Genomic DNA, 23,433 nt, shown 5'->3' with positions numbered 1-23,433 from the left:
TTTTCAGGAAGATATAGAACTATTTATTAATTTGGCATTTATGTTGAAAAGTATATAAAAAATGTACAATGCTTAGAAGTAAAATATCTAATTTGCACTTTGGATAATATTAATGATCATTATTATATAGCCAGATATGTGATACAAAAGTGATTATTATCTACATAATAATCTCAAATATTTAGTTATTTTCCGAAACTTTTATCAATAATTGTATTATTATTAGACATTGTTCTTTGAAATACATAATTATATTATGTTTATCTACAATCTTTAACAAATGTTCAAGCTAGTTCTGCTAATGAGCAAGTAAAAAAACTATTCAAATAGCATGAAAACCATTTTTGCTTTTACAAATTTTATAAATTTTGAGAAGGAAAAGATTCAAAAACAAAAAAACCAAAAAAAAAATAAATAAAACAGAAAACAATAAAAATATGTGAGCAAAAGCAAAATAAAATAACATGAAACTTTATGCTTGTAGAAGTGAAATACAGAGAAAAAAGTTTAAATATAAAAAAATGCAAAACAAAAAATAAAAAGTAAAATATAAAAAACAAGAAATTTTATTCATAATCAGCACTTGTGCCGCTTCAGGTAATTGTTGTCCGCTGGCAACATCGCATACAACTCTGTATTATTTTCAGAGTTGAAATCCATCATTGGTGCAGCATTGCTTGCGGCAACGTTTGGGATGAAATATTATAATTACGAGCGAAGAGCCCCAAGGCAAGTTTAGTTCATTCTTTGGATTTGGTTTGAAGATGGGGACATGCGGGCATTTATTTGCCAGTATATAAATTTTGTACATACAACGTTGTGTATATATGTACATGTATATGCATACGTACCTACACAATTATTATAGCGTTCTGCTTACAGATGACGGCAACAACGAACGAACGATATATCAATTTATACGTTATACACTTGGTTGGACTTGTGACATGTTTGATTCAAATATTCTACTACCTCAGCTTGCAGTTGGTTTCAAATGTTGGTTGAGGTTGTAAATGGCATCTTGGATCATGTTGTGTTTACGTTGCTGGGACTGGCACGTACCTATTTGTGTACATGTGCCGGCAATAATTATTAAGATGTTGCGTCATTGATAACTAAATCGGTCAAACCTGCGACATAAGCCTCAATTTTCACGTACGAGTTTGTTTAAGTTGGATGTTGAAAGCTGGACAATCCCGGCATTGTTGATGTTGGTATGAAGAAATTGAACTTGTATTCATTGGTAAAGTTGGTGCTTGTATTTTGTTCGTAATGTTAAAAATTGGTTGAACGTTTAGGACTTAGGACTTTATTAAATTGGATGAAATAATCGTAGAATTACCGTGTTATATTTTATTATTCATTATGATTCAACTGTAATATATAGATATCTTAATAATATAATATTTAATATATTGCTTTGATTATTGTATATATTATATTATAATTTATCTTTAATCTAATGATAATTTATTTACATAATTTAATTTTTAAAATTCAAAATGTAGTATATTATACTCGATTCATACGACAGTTTTGTTTGTAATTTTGGATGTCAAAAATTTTTATTTGGTATTAAAAGCGACAACAATTGACTGCTAAAATTAAAAACAAAACTTGAGAATTTGGTATAAATATATTTATAATTGTTTATTATTTTACCTTCTGCTTAAAAAGTACTCGGATTTTTTAAATAAAACACAAAAATTTAAATTTTATTGCAAATTTATTTTATCTCCTTCAAAATATGCTCCTTCTGAAGCAATACACATATGCCAACGCTTTACCCAGTCTTTCATACACTTTTCATAGGCCCGTAAAGGTATGGCTTTTAGTCCCTTCAGCGAATTCTCTTTTACCGATTCAATCGACTCAAAACGCTTACCAAGAAGGGGTAATTTGAGTTTCGGAAACGGATCCAGATCTGGCGAATGTGGTGCCTGAGCGATGACAGTGGTGCCGTGTTTGGTCAAAAAATCGCGTACAACAAGAATTTTCCAAAGTAAATCGCTTAATGCACTTGAGGTAGTCTCACATTAACAGCTGCTGTAAACAAACTAATTAACAGATGGCGCTCAAATTTGTACTAAATATCTTTTGTATTTTTGAAAAAGGTCTATTATTTAAGTTAACAAACAACAAAATCCGGATACTTTTAGAGCAGAAAGGTATACATAAACTGTGTGGATAGCATTAAATACCTAGGCATCACGGTAGACAAACGATGCATATGGCTTAAACACGTTCAACTGAAAAGAATAAGCTGTGCCAAAACTCTTCATCACCTCTAACCGCTACTCAAAACTGAAAATCTCAATGCTAAGAACAGGAAGCTGTTATATAACCAAATAATTAGACCGTCACTTTTATGTGGATGTATAGTGTTGAGCAAGGCCTCCCCAAATAGAAATTTCAGAAAGCCAGGCTCTAAGAAGACTTTTGAATTTACCATGGTATATTAGGATGAATGACGTCTTCAGGGATCTCAAGATTGATCCAATCAAAAAATACATAAAGGGTAGAGTCCTGAAAGTATTTACGAAAAGTGACTGGCTTTTCAACACCGCGTTATCGAATCTCAGAATGATTACATACTTCTCGGGGAGGTATGCAGATCTGAGGTCAGTTATTGCTTAGTCTGATAAAGTGATAAACTATAATCCAGTCAAGGTGTAGAGAGGGGTTATGAAGAAACTTCGCAGTTAGTAGAAAGTAAAAGTGCTCAAGTGCACTGACTAAACTATCCTTAACATAATAATGATTTAATTATAATTTAATAATAAAGTTAGCACAATGTGTATATTATTTTTAATGTCAAGAATATACATGATTTTCTGACATTTTTTTGGATTTAAAATTTAATTAGGACATAAATTTTTTTATTCTACATTAATTGTTATAACAATATAAATTAATACAAAATAAAAACATAAATTTGATACTTGCTATAAATGAATGAATGAAGCAAAAGAAAGTAAAGTATAGAATTAAAAGTAGTTTAGGAAATTTTATATAAATGATATTAAAATGGTATTCAGGATAGATCTTATAATAATAATTAATTTGAGTTAATTAACTAATTTTGTGTGAATGAATAAAACTCTATAGATATAATCTTTTAGAACTTTTTTATTTTTTTAAATTTGTTGTAATTAGTTTAATAATAATAATTTCACATTTAAACAAATATTAAATTGCAATTCTTTCTCATTACGTTATTAAAAATTGATTGAAGCGTACGAAACTTGTATGGTTCGAACATGCTTTACATATTTCAACAAAACATGTTGTTACTGCTTTTAGTTTAGTTTTGATGCTCGTTTGAAGGTGTTTGTGTGCACGGGAGATTTAAACATAAGAATTTCGTTGATCAAAATTAACGTGTCGTGTAAAAAATTGGTGATGATAAAATACAATACGAACTGAAAACAATTCCATCTTTAAAGTAAGTCAAAAATTATTTTATTTATTTTTAAATTCATAAAAAAAAGACTTGTTTAAAACAATCGATATCGTCTAATTAACAAAATTTTGATTTTGCTAAAAATATACAAATAATAAACCATTCTGAATGGTTTTCTAAAAACGGAAGCGACAACTTGTTGCACTCCAACTGCACCCAGTGTAAAAAACTCACCCGCAAACAGGAAAGGAATACGCTTACACTGTTAAGTGCATTCAACAATTTCCGACATACGTTGCAGTTATATTTTTTTATTATTTTCTTGTGTTGTGTGTGTGTTTGTGTGTTGCTCTAAACAACTTCCAAAAAAACAAAACATTGAAATGCACATACAACCAGTTAAGTAGCACGTAAAATGGACCAGCAGCAAACACAACATAAAAAAAAAAACACACTGCAACATCAGAAACAACATTGCCACAAAATCACCCCACATTGTTATTCCAACTGTGACTAACTTCATTTCAGTTTTTAGTGTTCACTGTTCACTGTTCAGTGTTCGGTGTTCAGTTTTGAGTTTTTCTCAATTTTTTGCTCTTGTGTTTGTTTGTGTGTTTGCATTTATGTGTGGTAACGCGTTTAAATACATGTTGCCTGTCTGAAACACAGTTGCATTTATTGGGCGTGTGTTGGTGCGTTCGGTTATTTGCTTGTTAGCCATTTGTGTCAATTGTGTGCGAATTCCGACAAGTGTGAAAATTTTATCACTTTTTGTTTTTATACAAAATGTTTGGTTGCATATTGAATAGAAGGCGCGTTTGTGTTTTTTGGCTTTTGTTGTTGCTTGTTTATTGGCTGTGTGGCTCTCGATGAAACCGCACGAGAGGCCGTGGTGAATTAATTAAATAAAACGATTATACAGAAGTTAGAAGATTGAAGTTTAATGAAAATATTTTTGTGCCTCTTATCATTCAGTAAGAAAATTTGTTGTGATTTCAATTTGTATTTTTTTTCTTTAATTAAATCTCAACATATTTGTTGCTAAGTTGTTAAATTGCTAAGTGTGTCATATAGTTGGAGTTAATATTTTGGGACGTAGCGGAGAACAATAGAATTAACTCAGAGACGTATGAGTTATCAGAATCAACATTTTCAAGAATTAATTTTGAATACTCGAGAACTACTTTAGTGTGAATGATGGTTCTCAGGTGGTAAGCAAATGCTCTCATACTGGATAAATACGAACCTGTGAAGAAACAACGTTTTTTTTCAACACATCAATGCTCTCTTATATTTTAGTGTTGAACAAACACGAATCTAAGGAGTTTTTATTTGCACCCCAAAAATTTTTTCCAGCACATCAGATCTCTTTTATTTCTTAATACTTTATAAACTGTCAAATATATATTCAAGCGTATCTGTTGATAGTAATGGCCACTATCCATCGAAGTTAAATGTGGAACATTGTCTCTCAGCAACTGGCGTCGGCGCATGCTTTGTGTGGTAATGCGCATAACTTGTTGAATCTTTCGATTCAACTTTCGATATTACCAAATTTTAGGTTTGCGGACGACATGAAAGCATTTTTCAAAGTTTTTCTAGTTAAATATACACACTAACCTTAACGCCACAGTTTAAGGGTATTAACGAAGAGTGATCATCAACTGTTTCATGTCTCCTATGGCTGTTTTTAAGTTGCTTAATTAGAAACCCTTTTTCACCAGAAAAGAAAATATTTAACAGATCGTTGTGTTCTAGAAAGTTTAACAGTTTATCTATTGAGCTTTGTTTTTGTTGAGCTATTAAGCCAAGTACTTTGTTACATGTACCTTAGACGTCATATATGTATAATATTTCATAGCAGTTTTTGTTCGTCATATCGGTCAAGTAGCCGATTATTTTTAACTATGTCGAGAATTTCGTTCAATTCAAGTCTAAACTTACTTTCCGTATCAACCACTGGTATAGGATTTGGCTAAAATTCCAATTTTGTTGTCTTGTGGTATAATCCACACTGATTTTTTTAAAGAATTGTGGTTTTTAATCTATTACATAAATCTATTAGACAAAAATTATTTCCGTTAAAAGATTCTGTTATTCTACAGGATTAAGTGTATGAAGTAAATTTGAAGCTTTCGTAGTAATAAAATTGCCTGCTTATATATCCGAAATAATCTTCGGGAAATAACTGGAAATTCAATTTTTTTTAGTTTTTTGAATTTCTAGTTAACACTTTGACGTTAACTAATTTGACTTTATAGATAAATTTATGGATGTTAATTCATATATATAAATTTATAAATATAATCTGTTATCTATATATTCATTTTAAATTTAATAGATAATCATAACTTAAAAGATTTACTTAAATTAATTTAGAAATTATTAAATTATTTAAACTTTATATGTTAAATTAAAATTGTTTTAATATTAAAGATGCAATTCAATTATATTTCGAGTTAAGATAAATATGTTTCGTCATATAAATATTAAAAAATAAGAACAAAAATAAAAAGAAACACATGTACGTATACAAGATCTTAGTCAAGTGTTGACTGCTTGCGTGAATGGATTGAAGCGGTTTAGTTTCTAATTGAGATATTAATCACTTTAGTAAATATTGTTGAGAATTTTTAAACATTATGGTTTTGGGTCCCCATAATAATAATATAATGATGAAAGTCTTTATCAATTCATTTTAATAGCTGATTAAATTTGTGTAAAGATAATGAGAAATTTTATACTTTTTTACTATTTGGACTCATTTTTTATATAATTATTCAATTTTTTATTACAAATTGATAATCTTAATCTTAAGATAACGATCGCAATACATTGTTAAGTATTTGTTATATAAATGTCGTTTTTGTTATTATACATAATACTCTTGATTGAAACCGTTGATGTACTATATGTGCATATTGATTGAAACTATTATTGTTTTGTTGATTAAAAGTTTATTTTGTAGCGATAGGTGAGAATTAGAACATAGCTCTCAATAAAAAAGTGTTAATATAAATCCCATCTGTTTGTTTTTATTTTAATACAAATATAATGTTACCGGGTAGTTCACTTGTTGGGGTTTATCCCGAGGTATTTTGCACTCGTTTTCTGAGGTGATTATTCGTTGTTCAAGTACATGGTGAATCACTTGCTTTTTCAAAGAGTATACAAGTAACAGGATTAACTTGATAGTTTTGCTTAAAGTTTCCATTTTTTCAACTACTTTTTAGCGCCACTTAAGTTTTTTGATAATTGAGTAGATACAATTGCTGAAATCTGAGCAGATCTTACAAAGGTATTATGTACTTGAAATAAAAATGTGTTGAAGAAAAGCAAATAGGCGTATTAAATTAATAACTTTAGTGCAATATGCCTTCCACGGCATTATCAACTAAGTGTCTTGTGAAGTAATATACTTTCAAAGTAATTTATGATTTTTTAAGTGCATGGTATATATCTTTAAAATACTTTCAGTATAAATTTTTTTTTGTATCTCAATACAAATACTTTTGTTGGCTCTATAGTGAGCTCCGAAAGGTTGGAACAATTAAAATTGAATAGCATTGCACGTATATTCTGAAAGGACCCACGGGTATTTTAATAATTCAATAAAAATTAGTGAAAAGAAATGCTGAAATACAGCGCGTTGAATTTATTTTATGATAAATTTTAAAATCTTGTAATAGCCGCAAGGTAAGATTGTGTTACTAAAGTTGGCTGCCTCCGGGTGGCTCGCATCAAGCCAACCAAAATGAAATTTAACCAAGTCAATGATATGAAAAGGCAAAGCAGATGATAATGAGAAGAGACAAACAAAAAAATTAGTAACAATGTTAAATTTTACACGAACAGGATATATAAACAAATGCAATGGTAATGGATGAGGATGAGGATGAGGAAGAATGGGGAAGGAAAATTGGGTAAGTGCGGTGAAGTGAGAAAATCAAAAACTCAGCGACGATATATTTTGAAATAGCAGCTTTTAGCACAAATGAAATGGAAGGAAAAAACTTGAAGGTAAAAATTATTAAATAAAAAATAAGTAGGTGGAGTTGGGTCCCCTGTACTATGCAAAGACATCGGTAAGGTGGAACGGAATGACAGTGACAGAGACATCGTACCATAATCATCACTACCATCATAATACAATACAAAATATACGTATGTTGCCTGTGGCTATTTTTGAGTTGACTTAATTTATGATTTTTTTACTTTGCCTTTGCCTTTCCATTTGCCTTTTCATTGAAATTCCTTCTTCAATTTTCGCAAAGGTCCTTTTTGGTGGTTTGTGGTGGTGTGTGTGCATATTCGTTGCAACATTGCTGTATTCTGGGATGATGAAGAAAACTGGTAGTGCTCCTTTGGACTTCTTCTTCTACAATATAAACTTGTATATAACATACATATGCTGACAGAAATATGGATTTCGGAATGTGAATACACGAGAGTAAATTATATATACTTAAACACGTATGTGTAGGTATGTAAAGGTTGCATGTTATTTCTTTTCTTGAAAATACCAACTGTCAGTTTTCGAAAAGTAGCCCGGGGTCATTTTAATCCATTAAAAATTAATTCACACAAAACTAAAAGTGCATTCGGTTTTAATGCAGCCTTTGTGCCAGTTGCCCATTTTTATTGTGTTATACCCGCATGCACAAAAAGATATACGAGTAAATGTGAAATGTCACGCATTGACAGGTTTCTGGAATGTATTTAAACATGTTTGACCCCAACAACAAGAGCGGCGGCGGTGGCGGCGACAGCGGCAGAGACAGAGACAGCAACAGTACACCAACTACAATACCCGTAACAATGCAAACAATAAACTAGCAATGGAATAACAACAACAGACACAACAACAGCTACAACAAGAAGAACAACTACAACTACAACTACAACAACAGCGCCAAAGTAACAAAATGTAAATCTTCGTGACTTGAACAAAATATGATTATCAATATAGCCCATGGCGGATTTCTGCATTTCCATACGAATACAAGCGGTTCCTGTAAAAATCCAAGTATACGTGTGTATGCCGAAAACTTTTAACTTTTTCTCCTTCCAAGGCGTGTAAATATTTTAAGAAGATATGCAAGACACCCCGGGCTGTTTGTTGGACTTAAATGGTCAATGTGGCAAAATCATAAAGAAACTGCAAATATCTAAATAGGAGTATAACGTAATAAATAATTTGTATTTACATATAATGTGTTATTTACTTATTCATCGGTTAAGAGTTGGACAAGTAAATAACTGTGCATTGTTTAAAGTTAATGACATATTAGGATATCAAATTGTTTCGCTAATGAGCTGCAGTTTGAGAAAAATATGGTATACTAATTCCATAGTTTGAGGAGTGAATTGTGGGACATGCCGTCTGTCACCAAAGAAATTTAATCCTTTTTAATATCATAAAATTTATAAATTTATTAAAATCTATAAAGCTTTCATTATTTAGTTTCATTTACAACTTATTTGTTTATAGACAAATAAGTTTAGAATTCTGTCCAATTGCAAGCAGCATATGTATACATTCTGTACTACATTATTATTCCATATTAGTGCTAATCATTTCCATATTTGGAGAATTATTATTAAAAGATCTTAAGAAGAGACTACCCTATACATATGATGTTCTCCTAAAGTCGTATATAAACGTCCACGATTTTGTAGTTAAAGTAAATAAGGAAATATCAATTGGTTGGATCAGTTTTATACAATATTAACATAGCTTATTTGCTTACATCCGCGCAACAATCTATTATAATCTTTCTCGATAATACAGTAATTATATCTGGACACCATCATATCATATCATGCAACCCCAACAATTGCGTCTACTCAACCACAAAAAAACCTTAAGTGATGTTAGAGTGAAGTTAAAAAGATAAAGATCAAAATCAAGTCAATCTAAACCCAAACAAGATAATCCAAGTAACTTTTCACGAAGGCTAGTGTAACTCCATGTATTTGAACAACGAACAATTACCTCAAGATAAAATTGTAAAATATATCAGGATACACCCAGAAACGCAGATACCTGATAACATCATATTCTTAAAGAAAGAAAACAGATGGAAATTAAATTAGCACATCTCTATTGGTAACTTGATTCCATTTATAGCTACATTCTTTCATTTTGGATATTTTTCTCTACAAAATAAGCTTTCAATCCACAAAAACAAAAAAATAATTCAATGTCAACGGTTCCAATCAAAAGTATTAGGTACAACAACAGAAGCATCATGGTATGTTACGAACGTCATATAACACACGGAAAAATGAGAGATATTTAATTCATTTTGGTAATCCCTGGAACGTTTTGATTAAGACACTTTCTAATTCATACCAGGAATCTCGACGATTATTCCGGTTCCAACAAAGAAGATGAAGCACTGTCTTGTTTCTGTTTGTTTAAAAAAGCATTAACCTTCTATAATAAATAGTGTATTAAAAAAAAAATGTTTGATACGAGTATTTGGTAATCACTGGAACGTTTTGATTAAGGCACTTTCTAATTCATACCAGGAATCTCGACGATTATTCCGGTTCCAACAAAGAAGATGGAGCACTATCTTGTTTCTGTTTGTTTAAAAAAGCATTAACCTTCTATAATAAATAGTGTATTAAAAAAAAAATGTTTAATACGAGTATTACCTGAATAGCTGGTAAAATAGTCGGAGAATAAAAACAAAAAATTATTATTTAATGGAACAATAGTACGTCGCTATTTACAAGATATATTGTCCCATCTCTGCGAAGAGGCTGTTGATAACCGTAATAGTACATATTTCTTGCTTGAAGACCTCAGACTTTACCTGTTTCAATAAAAATTAAATAGTGGTACTAGGTTCATTTTCTGATAATCACAAAAAACAAAATTATAAGTTGACGAAATCTACACTATGTTGTCATAGATTTTTCAGGTTAACTTCAATCCAATTTCCGACAGTGGCATATTCATTTAAGAATTGAATTGGTCTTAGATCTATTAAGACTGAGAAATACTATTAGTTTTTCATTTATGGATTTGTATTGCTTTGGCCTTTTAACATTTGCTAAAATCTGTAGATGTAGATATAGATGTAGATATATTGTAAAAAGTTGATTGCCAACATAAAGGCATATGAAAATTAGTTTTTAAAGGAAAGTATATAGATGCATGTATATACGGTTTATATAGAGTTTAAACTTAAACTTCTTATTACCATGGAAAGAATTTTCCAAATGAGGTCTGCTTAAGAACTATCTGATGTCAAATGAGGACAAAAACTTCTACCTGATTATCCTTTCTTATGAGAAGACTTCGGTCCTGTCAGGTAACCCGAAATTCATTCAGTTATTTATGACAAACTGAGGTGTGAACCACTAAATTCTATCCCAATATTCTGTGGATACACTGATTTCTACAAGGTATATGCAAGTTAAATGGTTCTCAAATACAAAATAATCAAAATTAAGATAATTGAAAATTTTTAATTGAAAATGTCTAGATTAGTTGCTAAAGTAATGCTCGTAGATACAATATAAACTAAAGCACGTATGTATGCCCTTTGCCTTATGTATACCTTTTTAGGTTCCAACAAAATACATCACAGACGAAATTCTTTTCGCAAAATTTAATTCTCGTTTAATAATCGAAATTTGCCTAAACGTAAATAAATATAAATAAAGTGGAAAATATCCGGCGGTTAGAGGGACGTAATTCGAAAATCAAAATGTCAAAAATTACCTGCAATGTCAATGTTACAATTGTTCAACGTACAACGTGCAATTACAAGAGCCAGGCAATATACGGATACACCGGCAACAAGAAAAATCTCACATCGCCAGTGGAGGGACAACGCGAATTATGGGTAACCAATTTGGAGCTCTCAATAAAAAAAAATTCATATGTTTAACGAGATATTAGTCCGCGTGAACGTGAAAACGTACGCGGGTACACACCCGAGTAGACGCTTTCCGATTTCCAAATATTTCCATGTCTCTCACTAATTTCAATAATGATGTTGTTGGCAAAAATTCTGATTGTGATGGGGTAGTGGGGCGATTAACAATTTTGAACGCTACATTTTGAATAGGCATTGTTAATACTCTTCATGACAGAATTATTGTCATTAGATAAATTTGAAATAATAAGATAATAATAAGATAAATTTGAAATAATATAAAGAGAAAATAAATTGATAGGTTTTGGTATTTTCCAATAACAAAATTGAGAGATTCCATAAATAAATTAAAGTTAGTTCGTTTTAAAGCGGTTAAATCTTTTCACATCAATGTTCTACAAAAAGAAATAATTAATTTTATTCTTTAATTTTTCTATTTGATGGAATGACAAATAACTAACATAAGCTGAGTCCATAGCAATCATACAGTTTAATTGCTCAATTTGAAGAGGTTACAATATTTAAAGCAATTCAAATAAATAATCATTTCATGTAACTGATTATTTCTCACTTTTGTAACAGGGTTTTTATTCGTTATAATGTCTTACAATTCTGAGACATCCAATATGGCACAATTTCACGAAGAATAGCGCGTGTCACGTTTATCATCTATGATTGCAATAGAATTTTTCATGTTCTATTTGTTATTATCAATATCAGTAGAAACTACATATAATGTTATTGCACATGAAAAAATTAGAGATTCGATACATTTCTAAAAGAGTATTTGCATAAGAGTCATTCTCTTACTAATGGAATGAATTGTGGTAAAAATTAACTTCTTCACTTCCGATTTTGCTGACACTTTTTTACACCCATACCTCGAAAACAAAACTTTCAAATCTTTTTTATAGAGTTACTGGTCCAAGGGATTTGGAGAAATTATATTTCGAACAAATTTATAAATTGTCATATCTCAAGTCTTTGTTAATAATAAACACTTAATAAATATAACTGCGTTTTGTAGATACTTTATTGAGTAATTTTTAAATAGTTTAAACTAATGGAATTTTTTATATTCAAATACTTCTTTCTTCTTCTTCTTCTTGAGTTAGTGCTATTACGCACTAATACTAATTATCTTAAAAAAATATGTCATTTATAAAATAGAAATTTTTTATATTTGATTTTTGTTTATTATTAAATTTTACTTGAATATCTAAGTTTAAAATAATAAATAAATAATAATTACTCAAATAATAATAATAAAATAATTTTTAAATAAATTAATTAACTGCGCATTTTACATTAAACGCAAGTTAACGATATTTCAACGGAATGAAATGTCTTGAATACTTTGAATTCAAACTTAATAATTTTATATAATTTATAAATCTCACATTATATATACGTTAAATAGAACAGAACTCATTTGCTTTTAATTAAAAAGTATTTTATTGAAAGTAGAAATGGGGAGATAGATTTTATCAAGTAACCATATAATATTTAGTTCACATTTGTTGTAAACGGAGATATTTGACCTATGTTGCGACGGGCATCTGATGGTTGATGACGATAAGGACAGAGATGAAGACCTGTCCTTAAAAACTAACATTATTATCTATAAAAATTATAAATCATAGCGTTGAATTTAATGTGATTTTTCCCTTGTCTCAAATATTTGGCTATTTATATTAATATATGTGTTATTTTTTGATAATATATTGCAATCTATATATCTATATGCAATTTATTTAAAGATTACCATGTAATGATTGTGCTGGTTTTGGTAAATTGATATTTACGAAGTCGTATGAGACAAAAGCAAACTATTTTATAAAAGAAAATCAATATCCAATAATGTATACAAATGTAAAAGACTTCATTAATAATGCTTCTCATTTTGCAAAAATGTTGAATATAGGTTAACAATATAGTTATTTAATGTTAATTTTTTCTTGCCGATGGTGAAGCGTCTTTGTGACGAAAATTATATGACTATTTAGAAATAAGACTGATTCGAATAGCAAAGAAAAGACAAGGACAAAAATTTTATTTAGTTTACTGACCATACAACGCTGTATTGCCAAGTACTCATCATTAGTGGTTTTAGGAAATATTCGAATTTTTTAATTAGTTTATAGTCCGTATATAATTTGTTGACACTATTTAGACTCGAAACAGCGTTATATGGTCAGCCAAATTTCAATAAATGAAATAAAATTTTTGTCCTTGTCTTTTCGTTCCTATTGGAATCCAACTATAGCTTTTTATTTTTATTTTTTTATTTGACACAATTGAGTACTTAAATATTATTAATAATATGAATTGGTGTATTCAATACGCAATATTAACCCAAACTTCAGAATAATTGATTTGCAAACACGATTGCGGCACTGCTATGTTTTGAGGTAGGGTTAAGTGGAAATAATTATTAAACAATTAAATCATTTAGACACAATAATTATCGAATTAATCGTGGTACTGTGTTGATGGAAATAGTGTAAACAGATAAGATAAACAGAATTTTCTCATGTATCAAACGTACAATATTAGTATCTAATACATGTGCAAGATACCAGTATATAAACATTTCCTTCCTTATTATTTACAGTTTAGATCAATTTTCACATAATTATACTCATTATTTCTTAACAATAATATTTCATTATAAGCTGGCAGAAGTAAATGCCCGTAAACATTATTGCATATTTTTTATTTTATTCCTGGAAATGAAAGTCGCCTTGACCGATTATAATTTCACACAATAATTTTGTTCCATTTTTCATATTTCGTCGAAATGTGTTGTTGGTGCCGCTTTTGTTGGCGTTGTTGTTGTTGCTGCTATTGTTGTTGCTGTTGTTGTTGTTGTAAAGATAAACCCCTAGGGAACGTGCAGCAAATTGGCTTGTAATGTACTCTCGTATTTGTAATTTTTTCATTTCTGCAAAAGCAACAAAAGCAAAAACAAAAGGAAAAACGAAAAGTAAAACAAAATAAGTAACCATATAAAATATTTCAATGCGGTCTGATATAAAACGAGCGGTAAAACGTCAGCGATTTGCTATTGTTGAGGTTGATTGCGGCTTGAAACTGTGCATTCGGTGCACCAAAATTGGGTGGGGGATGTATTCCAGGGACAAGTCATTATTGTGCTGAAACGAGCGACAACAAAAAATTTTGATATGTCATATAAATAGCAACTACAATAACAATAACAATAACAACAACAGCAATAAATATTCATATGACGAATAATATATAAATTTAGCCATAGGCTTATTTAAACAATTGCTTGTGCGCCTCATACTATGCAACAATAAAATACTATAAAAAAGGAAATAAACCAGCTCATCACTGCAAATGCTGCCATCACTAGTGACGACATATTTCAACATACTTACATACATAATTTCACACATTCAATAGAAGTTCTTTTATAGCCACAGAGATAGAAAATTTTATATACATATATATCATATGAACGATTATTTTTTTGAACGGGTATTAACTAAACATAGTCTAAGATACATTTTTAAACGCGGTTGAAATCGTAATTGTTTGCAATAGCATTCTAGCGTGTATTCCAAATGAATATTACTTATTTCTTTAGCTGCACTTTCCGCAGTTTCATCAAATATTTCAATTAAACACCCTGTATATTTTATGGGAGCAGTTAACAGATAGAAGATAGCGGATTGTGGATTGCGGATAGTATCTTTATGTATGCACATTTCAGTCGTTTTCATGATTGACGTCATTCTAATTACAGCTGATTTGCTGCCGGCGATTTTATTTGAAATTGTGGCCTGCGGTTAATTTATCACAAGTTTTTCTTTGCTTTGCCTTTGGATAAAATGTTACGACTGCTTGTATTGTTGTCGTTGTTGCAGCTGTTAAAATATGTTACCTCCCCTTATATAAATGATATGTAGTAGAGAGGCATGGTTCGCATGCTTCGCAAATTCTATTCTCCTGCTAAGTTTACCTTACCTATACATTTAAATTTGTTTGCCTCGGGCGCGCTGCTCTATTCTTTATCATTATTCGCATCATAAGCAACTCTGGCAGCACCGAAACTACCAACAACAACGACACATTGTTGCAATCGCTAAGGCAGTAATAATTTTCCACTTAATAATCGCTTCGAAATCGAAATGTTTTGCTAATAATTAAATTGTTTTAAGTCTGTGGTTCGAAACTTTGAAAAAACGAGTATGTAAAATATTTTACAGGCGATACAACTTTTTAGCTTTTTAAAATATACAAATATTATTGATCATGCAGACCTAAGTTAGCAACAACTAGGATGTAATCTTAAAATATTTATTATTATATTAATATAAAACAATTAAGTTTTATGTGTGTTTCACACAAATACATTAGAGAAAGTTAATCGATGAGATGAGGAAATTAAGTTAGATATTAGGTGTATTCGGTTGCTCCTGTAAGTACGGCAAAAAACACCAAGTCTCTTGTTAAAGTGACTTGCTTAAGTCTCTTGCTAAAGTATTTTGCTGACTTATTGGCACCACTGTTGCAATCTGTCAAATATTATGTTTTCACAATTAAAAAGTCTTACGAATGTGAGAAAAAATTTAAGGTAAACTAAATTGTGTGTACATTCAAATATTTGTTGAAAAAAAATAGTGAATTAAAAACAATTAAAAATATAAATTTTTGTCAAATTATAGTTAAAAGCATTTATGTATTAATAAGTATAAATTTGATAGAAACCAACATTTTTCTAGAGAAACATCTAAATTAAGAAAGAATATTCAATTTATGCTCAATATATATTCAAATCTGACCTGCAGTAAATCGCAGGACATGTATGTGAACATAAAGTGTGATAACTTCGTTGTTTTTCAACCGATTTGTTTGGAGTTTAAAATATAGTATAAACAAACTAAATATTTATAAAACAATAAGTATTATTATCTTATGGCTTATAGCTTTGCTGGGTTAATACATAAAAGTTTAATTAAGTTCATTATTTGGATCATTAAGTAGTGATTTCTGGCTGAAATAAGTATTAAAAATAGAGTGTGACGCACATTTTTTTGTTCTCTTTTTTAAAGCTTTAACATTTGGCTTTCAGTGACAAAAAAATTATTAGTTATGAAATTATTAGTTCGGAAAAATTTTTTGGGTATATAACAGATAGAATTAAAAACTTCATAAAAAATTGTTGATTTTTTTTACATTCTCACTTATTATATTTTATTGTTTATGAAAATTGAAAATCTATCTATGCAATGTTCTTCAGGTTTAAAAAACAAAAAATAGTTAAAAGATTATAAGAGTTTGAAGTTGGTTCAATTTTTTCTAAAACTCAATTTCCTTTTCAATTTTATGCAATTGCATATAATTTCAAAACTTATGACACTTCCAATTTTCACATAAAAATGTATTTTTATAAATATCATGATTATACATATTAAATTAAATACATATACATAGATGTAAGGGGGGTGGGTGTTGCAGTAATAATACCATTCTACCACTCACAATAAAGTGGTAGAGTACAAGTATTTTAATTTCAGTTATTTTATTTATTTTATTTTAAAAAAATGCCTTAGTTGATCATATTTTGGCTCAAATTTAAAATGCTTTCGGTAAGTCGATTGGTATCATTTGAATATGTCTACTTGTCTATGCGACGACTTAATCTTAGAAGGATATAACCTATAGATCAGGACTGTTCAAAGCACGGCCCATAGGTTACATGCGGTCCGAGGCTAATGTATGTGCGGCCTGCTATATGTTTTTAATTTACATATATTTTCTTTTGATGTACTGCTAAAAACACACTATTTTATTTTTATGGTATACCAAGTAAATGAATTTCAATTGGCAAATTAATAAAACTTAATTTAACTTTATAACCGTAATTTTATTTTTGTTGAAAACAACTATGAACGTATGTATATGTTTTTGCGGCCCTTCAATCTGTACAGTGATTGGTATTGACCCGCGATCGCATCTGGTCTGTATAGTCCTGATATTGATTTGACTTCCGATGCTTAAATTGTCATTAAAAGCATCAAAAACTATAAACAAAAAACTGATGGACCGATTTACTTACTTACTTACTTAGTTGGCCATTACAGACGTGTGTCGTCTATAGCCGGGTCGAGTAGCCTCCGTCAGCCAGCCTGATTAGTTGCTTGCTGTCGCTAGTTGGTAGTAACGACCGCCGACATGGTATGCAAACTAACAACAAATGTATTTTATATTTTCTTCGATGACTTTTTCACTAAGTTGCAGATACTTTGGGAAACTTAATGGCATATCCTTTACACTTTATGTGTATAAAAGGTGTTTTTAAACATGTAAAAAAAGTTAAAATTTTTTATTGATTCCGGTCATTAAATTATTCATTTATTTATTTGTTAGTATTTGCGTGAAAATATGTTTTTTTCGTACATATTTTTTTTGTTAGCTAAAACATTAAACATTTTTTCTAATTGCCATTTCCAGTTGTCGTCGATGACTTAATGTGCACCCAACAATCACACAAACAACGTCTACAACAACAAATTCAATACCAACTGCGGCTAAAAATCTACCGTTAATTAAGTATTTGTTGCATCAGTAACTCTCAAACACTTGAACCGGATATTAACCATTAAAAGTAATAACGGCGGCTTTAAGTGCAGCGATAGCAACACAACTCTAAGCAGAGCATCTTGAGAAAATAACACAGCAACAAAGCATTCACCAAGCACAAAGGAAACACAACAACAATAACAATAACAATAACAACAAACTGTAAAAAAGCTTTTGCGCTGCCGCACCAAGGTCGTTTGATTTAAGAAGGAAAAAACCAAAAATAAGAGAAAAACAAGTTAAGCATTGAATACGTCGTCGGTCGTACAACATGCAAGCAGTGTATGAGAAGTGTTAGTTTTGTGGTCGTTTCGAACGAGTTGGCAACGACACGAACGTTTGAAGCAATCTGAAGTGGTTGGAAGCAGTTTGAGAGGCGGTTGCAACACACACGTACAACGCACAACGTACAACGTCAACGTACAACAGAATCAGGACAGGATAATAAAGACAACACATTTTCAGTTTGGAGCAAACATTTGACGCGAATGCAAGTCAGGTAAATGGTGCTCGGTAAAACGGGAATAGAAAGAAGTGAAAGAAGCTCTGAAAGAAATCCTAACACACAATTGGAGACATTTGTGTTGAAATAAATTAAATTAAACAAATTAGAGAAGTGAACTTGAATTTTGTTTTTGGAAAGTAAAAATTTAGACGCAAAAGTGCATTTCCTCAATTTGAGAAATATTTTGTGAGTTCAATTGTTCAATTCCATATTTGCATAGTAAGAAGTTCTATAATTAAACACAGGGCAAAATAAAAATTTTATTGTTCATATACAATCATATACAATATTCATAAATTCATAAAAAGTTTCGATTGTATTTGAAGTGCGAGAATTCTAATATAAAATTTCATTCATAAAATTCAAAATACGTTTGCGTGTAAGGCACGCAGGCAGAGAATTTTGTGAATGGACACGTGCTGTGAAGTGCTCACAGTTGCCAATGCTATTAGGTCTTTCTTTTCTTTGTGGGTATTGTGTGTGGGTATTTTTGGAATTTTCTTTTATTGTTATCTTTGCCTGAGAAGTGTGTAACTCTGTAAGTGTGTAAGTGCTAAGGAATTTGCCGGCATGTCTTCAATGCCAGCAACAGTTTTATGTGCACTCTTACCGAACGACTTAGCAGCACTCCCCTTCCCAACTAACGTAAACATTTTTTTTCTTTTTTCATATTTTTTGAACTGGATGTGCCTCTTCATTATTTGTAGAACTTCATTTGTTGCATTGGAACAAAGATCTCCGTTGACAGTGGAGCCGTCTTGTCCAAAGAGGTAAGCACTTTACTTAACACATACCATACTTAACGCCGCGCTATTGCGATTGATGATAATTTCATTATATTTAATTAATCTAATTTCTTTGGTTGATGGGGATACCATCGACTTAGATGAACTTAGTAAAAAGTACACTTGATCTTAAAAATATAGATGAAATCTTCTTACCGCTTTTTTACTTCTCGTATGACTATTTCATCTAACAACCTAAACATTTTTATCATTTATTTATTATCTTAATTTTGTATTTGTTAATATGTTTTATAAATTTTAATATCTATACACATTTTTAAAGTGGTTTTCAAAAAGTAGTGAACTACAACAACAAAAAACTCTTCTATATTATTTTAATTAATTGAATTTTTGACTGACCATACAGTTACCAATCATCATCAGTAGTCTTGGAAATAGTTATTGTATTTAATTATTTGTAAATAATGTTTTGAGACTGCTAGTACCAGGGATTGTACTCGTGCCCTGCCAAATTTGAAACTCAGAGTCAGCGCTTCTTAACCAACTGACCCTAAGCCGTACTTGCCTTTCAGTGCGCACATTTTTCTGGGGTTTTGTTAATTTGCTACTAAAGTTTTATTAATAAATTCACTTGCTGTGTTATATTAGAACGAAATCATAAACCAGCTGTAGAATAACTGAATTTATTAATTATATTTAGGTATATATTTTAATTGTTAAATTTCAACACTATTCTGTTTTTGTATAATTATTTATTGAAAATGTCTGCAATGCAAATTTATCTTTAATAACTTTGAGTGAATGGTTAGTTGTTAAGCTTGTTTTGTAGCTCAATTTCATACATATTTCATCCTGAGTATCTGATAGGTGTTTTTCGAATAATTGGTTTATAGATGTTTATTTAATATTCAGTGGACATTCGACGAAGAATGGTTTCTTTAAGAAAGTTTATATATTTAGAGTTGTTAATATTTCCAATTGTAAAATACTAAATAAATTTACAAACTATAACTTTTGAGATTTATGAGGTTTGTCATCTGCCAATAAGAAATAATTTTAGACACAGTTTAAAACCTACATTTCGGAAAAAATATGATAAATTCCAACAATTTTTAAATCTATTGGGCTATTACATTATAAATGTTCTTATCCTATGAGAATTACATTATAAATGTTATAAAGGACAGTTCTTTATAACAATAGGAAAAGAATAATAACAGAAAAAAGGAAAAGATGTAGAGTTTTCGAAAATATCTCCATTACTGACTCGAAGCTGTATTATAACAGTCTAAGATAGTTAATTCAAAATTAAATAATATTATAATAATATACAGAAGTAAAACATAGTTCAAAACATAACTCACTTTTTCTCGAAAGAACCAAAAGTTATTTACTTAGCAAATATTCGCATAATTTTTTGTATATACCTTAGATCAGTAAAAATGCTAGCTATCCACTTACTTAGTTTCGATTTAAAATGCTACTATTTCATAGAACGTAATACAACATAGCTTCTTTTTGAATTGAAAAAATATATATGGTATTTCTTATGAAACATTAATGAAGTTAATCAAAACCACTAATATAAATTTATACTCTCGCATTATATTTTCTTTACTTGTTCTTCGGACCTTTTTATTTTATATCTCTAATTATTATTGTAACTGGAAAATAGATTTTCATTTTAATATACTTGAATAAATTGAACTCTTGAATTTCGATAGTTTTGATTGTGATTTTTAAGTAGTTCTAATATTTAAGGAAGTGCTGTCAAATTTGATTAAGTCTAATGTGTGTAGTAGTTTAATTTAAGGGAACTATGTGCACTCTATGCGCTGCTGACTAATCAGAAGAGCTTGAAAGTTCAAAGATGTCTTATATCTTATTTCATAATCTTAATATATTTATGCAAGGTTAAACTTTTATTTCACAGAAACCAAGATAGGAAATTATAACTTGCCACCAGTATTTAATAGATATATCACGGAATGTTTGATATATCTTGACATAAGATTGATATTAATTTCTTTAAATTAAAAAACATAATAAAATAAATACGTAATTTGGAAAGAGAAACTAAAGATTGAAATTTAGAAGCACAAGAGTTTAGTAAAATAAATAACAGTAAATAAAATATTTCATTATTACAAAGAAGGCTGTCATAGATACGAAGATACATAGTTTGTCCTCTTATCGATTAGATAATACTTAATTCAAGTTTTTTTTAAATTTAAATTTGAATTAAATACTAATACAATTTCTTAACCATTAAATAAATTGTTTAGAATCTATGAGGTTTGGTTTCTGCTTACAGAAATACAATTTAAAATTCCTTAATGTCTGTTAGAACCATTGTATAAATTGTTTCAATAACTCTTATAGCTCTTTTCTGAATAAACATTTAAATTTCGTATGAAGGATGACACTAATAAGTGCATATCTTACTATATAAAAATTTCAAGTAATTGCGTCCGTACAAAATAATATTCAAAACTTCTCAACCGAGGCCAACGATATAAGTTCTTATATCGGAAGCTTTTTATATCTGTGACAACAGAATCAATTGAAATTGAATATTAGCATTGGTGGATTAAAATTTTTTCAAGCTTCTGAGTTTATATAGTGTAAAAAGTTAACAACATAAATAAATGAACTTAAAATTATTATTTTCTTAATAATTTTAGATGAATAATATTTAACTGGAATTAAATATAAATATTCAACATGACAAGCCTTAAGCCAAAGTATATATATTGGTTTAGTACTAAATGACTTCTTTACTTACTTAGTTACCCATTACAGACGTGAGTCATTCTTGCCCGTGTTCAGTAGGTTCCGCCTTCAGTTGTTAGTATCGAGTGTCATAAAATAATCAGTAATATGGTCCTCTTAATTATCTAGTTGGAGCCAAATCAAATAGCTTTTTAGCCGGAATATTTTTTCCGTTCGCATGACATGACCAAATCAGCGAAGCTGTTAAATTTTGTTAGTTTATGTAGTTCATCGTTCCATCTAGTTCGGTACTTGTTACCAACCATAGATCTTTTGAATATATTTTTCTATCGAATGCTTCTAAAACCTTTCTTATCGCTATTGGCTATTTTTCAAGCTATTTTCTTAGCTGTCTACTTAGTCTAAAATAACATTTGTTGGCAATAGTGATTCTTCGTTGAATCTGTAAGCTAATTTTTGGTGTTTACACTAATTCCAAAACAAACAAAGTCTTTCACAACTTTGAACATATAGTTGTCAAGAGTAACGTGAGTCCAAAGAAGACACTCAGGAAATCTTGGTATTGACAGAAAGCATTTCTTCTCATTCAACAAAAGATGTCTCATTATGGGTTGTTATAATGTTTTGAAGATATTGAACAATTTTAAATTAAAAACATAATGTACATATATATTTAGGATAGTTCCCGGATTTGTATCTTTTGCTTGTGTCACCAACAAATTAGAAATTCTCGCCCTTTAAGATTATTACATGGTTTGAAAAATTCAAATTTTCTAAAACTTTAACCATATCGTCACTTCCTATTCCCAGACAATTTGCGTTGTCGGAAACCCCCCAAACTAGTTGACAGTAAATATCATCGTGAGCCTACGATATCACCGATAAATAGCGCAAATCGACCTTTCCGTTCACTAAATGAATAAAAGAATTAAGAACGAAATCAACACAACGCATCGCCAGAGCACGACAAAGCGGGAAAATGTTCGTTGGCGCTTAGGTTGTTGTTGATTTGACTTGGCGTTTTAGCAGTGAATGTTGTACTTGCTGCTTGCTGCTTGCTGCCATTGCGGAATTATCACAGATTGACTCAAATAAATGCCACACACTTGCCTAAGGTTTCACCATTCGAACAGACAGTTGTAATTGTTGCTCATGGTGGTATCTGTGCATGTGGAGATTCGCAATGGCGTGTTTATCCATTTGTGATGTCTGTCCAGAGCCGCTGCAAACTGAGCATGCAAGCGTTTGTTTGAAGGTAAGCCCACAAATGTCTTTGACAAATAAATAGAAATTCGGCTTAAATTTGGGGCGTTTGAAACAAAACACAAACGCCACAAACGCCACAAACAGCAGCGACAACAAACACTACAATAACAATACTTTATGTAGCAACAAATAACAAACAAGCGCGGCAAACGTGATGTCCAAATGCCACGCGGGTAAATCGGCGTTGTATATTCGCCGGTTGGAGCCAAAGGGCAACACCGATACAAGAACAACAACAAAAACGGTAACTCCATTCACATTCACATTCTCATT

The 23,433-nt window shown here is 30.2% G+C and overlaps 1 long non-coding RNA gene across 1 annotated transcript; it reads left to right on the top strand.

Moving 5' to 3' along the window:
• The first annotated feature begins 3,331 nt into the window (after positions 1 to 3,331).
• Positions 3,332 to 19,185, top strand: LOC119686424. Its single transcript, XR_005252926.1, has 3 exons — positions 3,332 to 3,445; positions 17,782 to 18,409; positions 19,123 to 19,185. It is a non-coding gene; the product is annotated as an uncharacterized LOC119686424 (long non-coding RNA).
• The last annotated feature ends 4,248 nt before the right edge of the window (positions 19,186 to 23,433 follow it).

Source organism: Teleopsis dalmanni, chromosome 2, assembly GCF_002237135.1.
Source record: "Teleopsis dalmanni isolate 2A chromosome 2, ASM223713v2, whole genome shotgun sequence".
NCBI classification, from domain to species: Eukaryota; Metazoa; Arthropoda; class Insecta; order Diptera; family Diopsidae; genus Teleopsis; species Teleopsis dalmanni.
The sequence above is the reverse complement of the archived record's forward strand: the minus strand, read 5'-3'. Positions and strand labels throughout refer to the sequence as shown.